The sequence below is a fragment of the Anser anser genome, assembly GCF_964211835.1.
Source record: "Anser anser genome assembly, chromosome: 2".
NCBI lineage: Eukaryota > Metazoa > Chordata > Aves > Anseriformes > Anatidae > Anser > Anser anser.
In genome coordinates, this window is record NC_139721.1 from 92599477 (window position 1) to 92607488 (window position 8012).

General features: G+C 43.0%; 1 long non-coding RNA gene across 1 annotated transcript; it reads left to right on the top strand.

Annotated features, from left to right (window-relative positions):
* The first annotated feature begins 2713 nt into the window (after nt 1-2713).
* Nucleotides 2714-6834, top strand: LOC310895662. The gene is made up of 3 exons (XR_014580834.1): nt 2714-3030; nt 3829-3949; nt 6191-6834. It is a non-coding gene; the product is annotated as an uncharacterized lncRNA (long non-coding RNA).
* The last annotated feature ends 1178 nt before the right edge of the window (nt 6835-8012 follow it).

Below are 8012 nucleotides of genomic sequence, written 5' to 3' on the forward strand. Positions count from 1 at the left end.
ATTCTGAGAAATGTAGAAGGAAACAAGCTGATTTAATTCATTCAACACTATATATCCCAGATAAAAAAAAGACCATAATAAGCTTCATACCAGAAACAAAGCAGCAGAACAATTCCTTGACCAAGAAGAGAACGAGGGTCCAGGTGTGCTATTTACTACAGAACGGCAATGAAACACCTGTGGTCCTGCCTTGAGAAAGGCACTGTGAGTCTGGATTGCACTGTGAGAGAGATTTCCAGTAAAGAAGGGGAAGTTTTAGCACTTCTCTGTGAGGGATGTCTGATTACTCTTCTGATCAGCCACGCCCAAGATAAATTCAAGTTGGAAAGGATACATAGAAAGGCTACAGTGCTGGTGAGACCCCACCTCAAGTGCTGTGTTCAGTTTTGGGCCCCTTGCCACACACAAGATTTGGGTTGCTTGAGCGTGTGCAGAGAAGAGGACCAAAAACTAGTGAGGAGAAAACAAGAGGTGCAAGGAGGGGCTGGGGGCCCTGGGGCTGCTCGGCCTGGAAGGGAGGAGCCTGAGGGCAGAGCTCCCCGCTCTCCACAGCTGCCTGACAGGAGGCCGCACCCAGGAGCAGCATGTCACTCTCCTTGCTCAGGTGACAAGCGACAGGACGCGAGGTGACAGCCCCAAGCTGCACCAGGGGGGTTTGGGCTGGGTGTCAGGAAGGATTTCCGCACAGAGAGGGCGACCAGGCGTTGGAAGGGGCTGCCCGGGGCAGTGGTGGGGTCTCCATCCCTGGAAGTATTTAAGAGACGTGTGGATGCAGTATTTGGGAAAATGTTTTAGTGGTGGACTTGGTCATGTTAGGTTGATGGTTGGACTTGATGATCTTAAGGTCTTTTCCAACCTAAAAGATGCTGTTCTGTTCTGTTCTGTTCTGTTCTATTCTATTCTATTCTACTCTACTCTACTCTACTCTACTCTACTAGAGTAGCTGTAAAAATGGAGAGCATTATCTTATAAATAAAGATTAAAGGGACATGTTCTCTTTAGATTAGCAATATTAAGGCTGAGCAGGGATGATTGTTGTCCATACATGTCAGGACAGTAAACTCTAGAGATAAAAAGTACATTAAGACAGCAAACGATGGCAAATGAACAAAAAATCTAAAGTGGATCTTGATAAGCAAAAGAGAAATTAGAACAAGGTTTTCAACTGTCATGGTTGAACCCCCCTTTTCCAAGGTTTTAAAAAGAAGTTTGATAGGTTTATGAAAGGAATTATTTGATATATTGTCTAAGATTTACTGTCTTTGATGGACCATGCTTATCTGCCTTATTCCATGTTCCCAGAGTGAATAGATGCATATGTCATCATGCTGAGATCTCTGTCCTCCTTAAGTAACTCTGGAAACATAGTAGATTAACTAATTAGAGCCAAGGAAAATCATTTCTGTGATCGCTTGTGCTGATTTTGGCTGAGATGGTGATTTATTTATTTTTTTCACAGTGGATGGTTTGATGCCATGTTTCAGATTTATAAGATGAAGAAGACAGGAGAACTAGTGACAACTGACATGGAGAAGGCTGAGGTACTCAACAATTGTTTTCCCTCAGTTTTCACTGGAAATCACTCTTCCCTGGGTCGCATTAGCAGAAGCACTGTCAGCAGCTCGAGGTGATCCTTCACCTCTCCTTGTAGGTAACAATGTTCCTGATATTCTTTAAAGAACTCTTGATTTCTCATGCACGTTCCCACTTTCTTGGTCCAATTTCCTTGTGCCCAGGCTCTTTTTCACCTTCCCAGGTGATAAGTTGTTCCTCAGATTCTTGTGTCCTCATTGATGGTCTCTTCAGGACATCTCCAGTGCTCAGGTGTCCAAATGCATGTCAAGGATGTCCCTGACTCCCAGGCACAGTTCCCAGGCCAAAGGCTGAGCTCCCGTCCTGGACCCCAGCCTGGCAGACATTACTCCTGTCAGCATGGAGCAGCCATTTCATATCAGCATCTTCCCATGACAGTCAGGTTACTTCTGTAAGTGCTGCCATCAGGGGCACCCCGAGACCTTTGTGATGTCACCTCAGAGTCACTATGGCCTCACAAAAACTGGCTAGCCATAAGTGCCCTGAGTGTCTAGCCTGTGTTGAGTCTGGCTGGTGGCACTCGAGAGGCTGAGGTCCCACTGCTGGAACGTGAGAGGTGGAGGTATTACTGGTGGAAAGCACGATGTCGAGGTCATTCCAGTGGCATGTGAGATGTCAAGGTGCTTCCTGTGGCACAAGAGACGCAAGGTTCTTCTGAGTAGCAGGTAAGGCACCCTGGTCTTTCTGGTGGAACTTGAGATGTCAAGATCCTTCTGTTAGAACACGAGATGTCAACGTCCTTCTGGGGGCATGTGAGGTGCTGAGGTCCCTCTGGTTGCAGGCAAGGCATGTGACCCGGTCCCTGCTGAACACCAACGCTGGGGACACAACATGGCTGCGCAAGGCGCAGCAGGAGGGGCTGCCAGGATGTGCCCAGCATCTGAGCAGGCAGCTGGGCCTTGCCTGGGGCTGGGCTGGTGGTGGCAGCCAGAATTATTGTTTCATTACATTATTATATTATTTTTCAAAGCCTCTGCCTGCAGTTACTTGTGCAGCATCATGTGGCAGGGGCTGAACGCATCCCGCTCCCACCCCACAAATTGGGTTGGGGATGTCGGCTGCAGCTGGGAGAGGACAGATGGACAGGGAATGGCTGCAGGTGGCATGCACCTGTGGGAGACTCGGGGATGGGAAGTCATTTAGGAGATTGGAAATCATCATGGTAATGGGAAAGTGTGGGTGATAGGAGCAGCCATAAAGGTGACCATGCTCTAACAAGAAAAAAGCTGACAGAAAACGTCTCCTAAAAGCCTGGCAGAAGAAAATGGCTGCCAGCCTGTGAACCAAACTTGGGAACCTGGAGCATCCCTGGGAGGCACTGCTGGCCTTTTGGAAGTGCAGCTGGGTACCATCACTGAAGATGCCAGCAGCAAGGGAAAAAGCAAGGAACTGTAACAGCAACTGACTGTCTGCAAAGGAGTAATTAGTGTGGGAAAGGTACAGTTTTGAAAGACTCGGAAACATCATTATCTATTGGTTGTCTCAGGTGAAACAGAAATTAGCATCATCTTTTGGCTGCTCTAAGGAGGTGGTATCCTTATGGCCTCTTATGTCTCTTTTGATAGAAAAAGGACTACTTCTCTATCCAAAATGGAACACTTTCTCTCTCTCTCTCCCCCTCTCTCTCTCTCTCTGTCCCTGTGATGTGGATTGTTTTCAAAGTGAGACTTTGTTCTTTATTCATTTGGGCCCACTCCTGGGCCTGTTCCTGGGGTTTGGTCTATTCTGAGGTCGGTTTTCTTAATTAGACCGTTTCGTTTGAGGTCAGTTTGACAACCCACTTCTGGGAAAGGTAACTGTAAGTTTATGAAATATATATATCCATATATGTCCATATCTGTCATAAGTACAGTCTTGATAAGTATAACCTATGATAAGCATGGTTACCATTATAGTATTGATGTCTGTAATCCATAATATTTCCTGTTCTAGTACTATAGATAAGTTTGCTGAACTTAGAATACTAATGTATATTTGCTGCTAGAATAGTGACTTCCTAGCATCTACTTGCCTTCCTACTACTGCTAATAGCTGCTACTATTAATTACTGCTATTCCCTCAATGTCCACAACATATATATACATATATTTGCTTCCTGGTAATATCTGTAATAGCCTGATATCTCTATCCATGCTTGCCTTTAATCACAGAGTATTTGCTAGTGGTGATCTGTGATCATCTGTAAAAAGGAGAACTTTTTAGAAAATAAAGCCTCTGTGTTCTTGGGTATTATAGAATCCTACCAACTCCCATTGTGATCCCTATACACCTGCAAGCCGGGTAACTCTGAAAACCTCTGAAAACAAACCGGGTAACCCTTCTGAAGGACAAATTGTGAACTTCATTGGCGTCGGAGGTAGGATTATGTAAAATACGCAGTCATGGATGCGTTTGAGGAGTTGGTGCAAGAACACTGGGAGTGCATGAGTCTCTCCTGGTTTTGGCTGGGATAGTTAATTGTACTCGCAGTAGCTGGTGTGGTGCTGCGTTCTGGATTTAGGATAAGAACAATGCTGATAACACACCCATCTTTTAGCTGCTGCAGAGCAGTGCTTGCACAGAGCAAGGAGTTTCAGCTTCTGGTGCTGCCTTGCCAGTGAAGAGGCTGGGGGTGCACCAGGAGCTGGGAGGAGACGCAGCCAGGACAGCTGGCACACACTGCCCACAGGGATGTCCCACACTGTACGACAGTGGTGTGCTCAGCAATAAAACCTGGGGGGAGTTGGCTGGGGGGCTGATGCTGCTCAGGATCTGGCTGGGCATTGCTCAGTGGGTGTTGCGTTGTGCATCGCTGGTTTTATCTTTTCTATTATTATTATTATTATCCTTTCCTTTTATGTTGTATTAAACTGTTCATCTCAACTGACAAGCTTTGCTTTTCTCTCCCCAATCCCACAGGGAGGGGGGAAGTAAATGACTATGCAGTGGTGAGCTGCCTGCTAGGTTAAACCATAACACCACTCATGTCAGTTTACAGGAGAGATTGTCAAAAACCTGATTTAAGGACATCAAGATGCTCGAGTGAGTCCAGAGAAGGGCAATGAAGCTGGTGAGGGGTCTGGAGAACAAGTCTTATGAGGAGCAGCTGAGGGAGCTGGGATTGTTCAGCCTGGAGAAGAGGAGGCTCAGGGGAGACCTTATAGCATTCTACAGGTACCTTAAAGGAGGCTGTAGCGAGGTGGGGGTTGGTCTATTCTCCCACGTGCCTGGTGACAGGATGAGGGGGAATGGGCTAAAGTTGTGCCAGGGGAGGTTTAGGTTGGATATTAGGAAGAGCTTTACTGAAGGGGTCATTAGGCATTGGAATGGGCTGCCCAGGGAAGTGGTTGAGTCACCATCCCTGGAGGTCTTTAAAAGACGTTTAGATGTTGAACTTAGTGATATGGTTTAGTGGAGGACTTGTTAGTGTTAGGTCAGAGGTTGGACTAGGTGATCTTGGAGGTCTCTTCCGACCTAGATGATTCTGTGATTCTGTGAAAGTCAGACAAATAGCAAGTAGAGTTGAACTGTCCAGGCAAAAAAAAAAAAATAAAAAAATCAAACAACAGCAAATAGTGGAAAACAAGTACAAGGGTTTAAGATTAAAGTTTAATGATAGTAAGAGTCAGTCTGAGAATGCAGATGTCTTGATCTAAAGTGTGGCTGCAAGAAAAAGTGGTAGAATGAGTAAGGCTTGGCCACTACCCAAGAGTCCATAAAGTGGGAAAAAGGACAGCTTTATGAATTGTTGCTACTACTGTCCCAGGAGGAAAAAATGAGTAGAGCATAGAGAGGATTAATGATACTGTAGTGTGGCCCTGAAGCTGTACTCAAGTTGAAACTTCCCTTGTCTAAGAGGTGTTTAGATGCAGACTTGATCTCAGGCAAAAACTTGAGTTTTTGCACGGTTGGAGAGAAGGTTTTGGACTGTGGTATTTCTTGGTTTGGGTTGAAGCATATGACCTGCTACATGCAGGCTTTTTAACTCAAATTCACTTCAGAAGTGAATTATCTACCTTTGTAGTGCCAGCAGCTGAACTAACGTTGAGATGGTAAGTTGAACATAGAAGTCTCTCTAGAAGGTCTCTTCCACTGTATTTGGTAAGCTAAGGTGGCACTGGTAGGCAGCCATGGAGTAACATTAACAAGCTATCTGAGCTACAGGTCTCCTGTCTCTCTTCGGCCTGTGCTCCTTAGACATAGTGCCATCCATGGAAGACATCTTCAATACGTTTGGAGAACTTTACATCTATGCTTCAGTGTAATCCTGGTAATGCTGATAAGCAGGAGTGCTAGATCAGAGAAAGGTGAGTAGGTAATACTGCTGTGGAAGGAAACTATTTGGAGGCTAGTAGCATATGCAAGCTGTTGGCAAGAACAGCAGCAGAGTATCTTGCCAAGATAATCCAGTACAATAAAAGATCCATGCTGAACATGATGAAGTATCTGCAAAGTGTGTTGCTAAGACCAGTATTTTGAAATAGAGATAAAATGATACCTGGAGAAAGCATTATTGGTGGCAAGTACCCACAGCTATAAATAACTTCCTCAATACTAGAGTTAGCTATGTGGTAGAGGAGAGAGCATGCTGGTATTATCCTCTGCTTTTTTTTATCAGGGCAATACTGATGATCCACAAAAAGCACTGAATAGGATGAATCTTTCAACATGCTCCAGGTGTGAACAGATCTCAGGAAGTGAGCAGCACAGAAGAATATGTTGTTGGATTGCCTGTGGGTGCAAGACAGGATTTAGTTTAAAGGGGTGAATGTGAATTTAAATGAGGTAAGGAGTTAACTTCATTAGGTGGTTAGAGTTTACTACTCTAAAAAATTTCTATTAAAATTCAGTGTGACTCAAACTACTTGTTTCTTTCCTTGAATAGGAGTTTGGATTGGTGACTGAACTGAAAAAAAATATGATTTCATGGCCAAATTTAAACTGGGAGAACACTTCAGCAAGGGTAAGGCAGCTAAAGTTAGATGCATCAGAAATAAGACAAGCTTGAGAGCCTTTATCTGGGAGATTTCTGAACTCCATTTTGCATGGAGTCAGTGGGGCTTAAATTATTCAGATGAAACTCAGTTAGATATTGTATATGTTACAGCTAGTCTCAGTTGAATTTTTTATTGCTTCACTGAAAGTTTTATTTTAGTGTATTGGAGGGTCTGATATGTAAAAAGCTCTTTCTTTCTTAAAGGAATGAAATGGAAAAGATGTTTTAGAGTTGATTGGTATCCTCATAATAAACTCTTCTGCAAATCTGGCTGAATATTTTTGTCTTTACATGACATTAGGTCTCTTCTGAATATCCGACTTTAAATATATACTTCAAAGGCACGGAGGTTATAGCCCATTCAGTAAACAAAGCAAACTTGTGCAGTGCTTAATGTATTGCTACTTACAGACTTATAGGAATCTTATAGACTCCAGAATAGCTATATGCAACCTCCCTGGTGGGAGAGCGACCCATGCCATATCATAAACCTCACTTGGCAGCCCTCTGGAAGCATGTGGGTGGGTGTCCAGGAGTCTTTCTGGACATTCCTTGATGCACGGGCAGAACTAGAGCCACAGAGTATAAAATCTGATGTGCAGATGTGGTTTTGGATCAGTTCTTGCATTTAAATGCCCGGAATTACAGTCTAACCCAAACAAAATGAAAATTTCAGGATTATAGATCTGCATATGGCTGAGGGAAGAAAAAAAAACAGAAAGCTCTGATAAATATATTAGGTGGTTAATTGTTCAATTTAGTGCTTGGTTGGTAATGAAATCAGATGCATATGGTGGTAAGACTGTTTTTACTATTACAAGACACTTTGGGACATTTTGAATATGCAGGGTGCAACGGTATATTAAACCAAATAGTAATTCTGTATTTGACGATTTGACTTTGTTAGCATAATACAATTTGTTTTTATTGTAGCAGTGAAGAGGGAAACATTTTGATAACTATTTGCTTTCATTATCCCTTTATATCCCTTCTTCCTACTCAATATTTTATTTTTATTTTTTAAATAAAACATAAAGCTTTTATAACCAAAAGGGCTGAATAAAAGAAGAAATCCCACTCTGATTAGTTCTGTTTTCAAAAATATTTAGCAAGGACGATGTCGGCATAAGAGAACAACTTTAATATCCATCATCTCTCCACATATTCCACATATTTTTACAGGAAAATAAAAACAAACAACATAATGTTTTAAAACCCGTGTGATAGTAAAGAGTTATTGTGCTTGTGATTCTCTTAGATGTGTGAGAGAGAGATGGTTTGGAGGGAATGATAATATCGTTTATTAGGTCAACTGATATAATTCGAAAAAATCAATAAGCAGCATATGATCTTGCCTTTTTTTTTTCCCCCCTGCTGTATCAGTCTGGTCTTTATTAGGTATTATTTCTTTCTTCAAATCTTAGACTGTCCTCTATAAAAAATC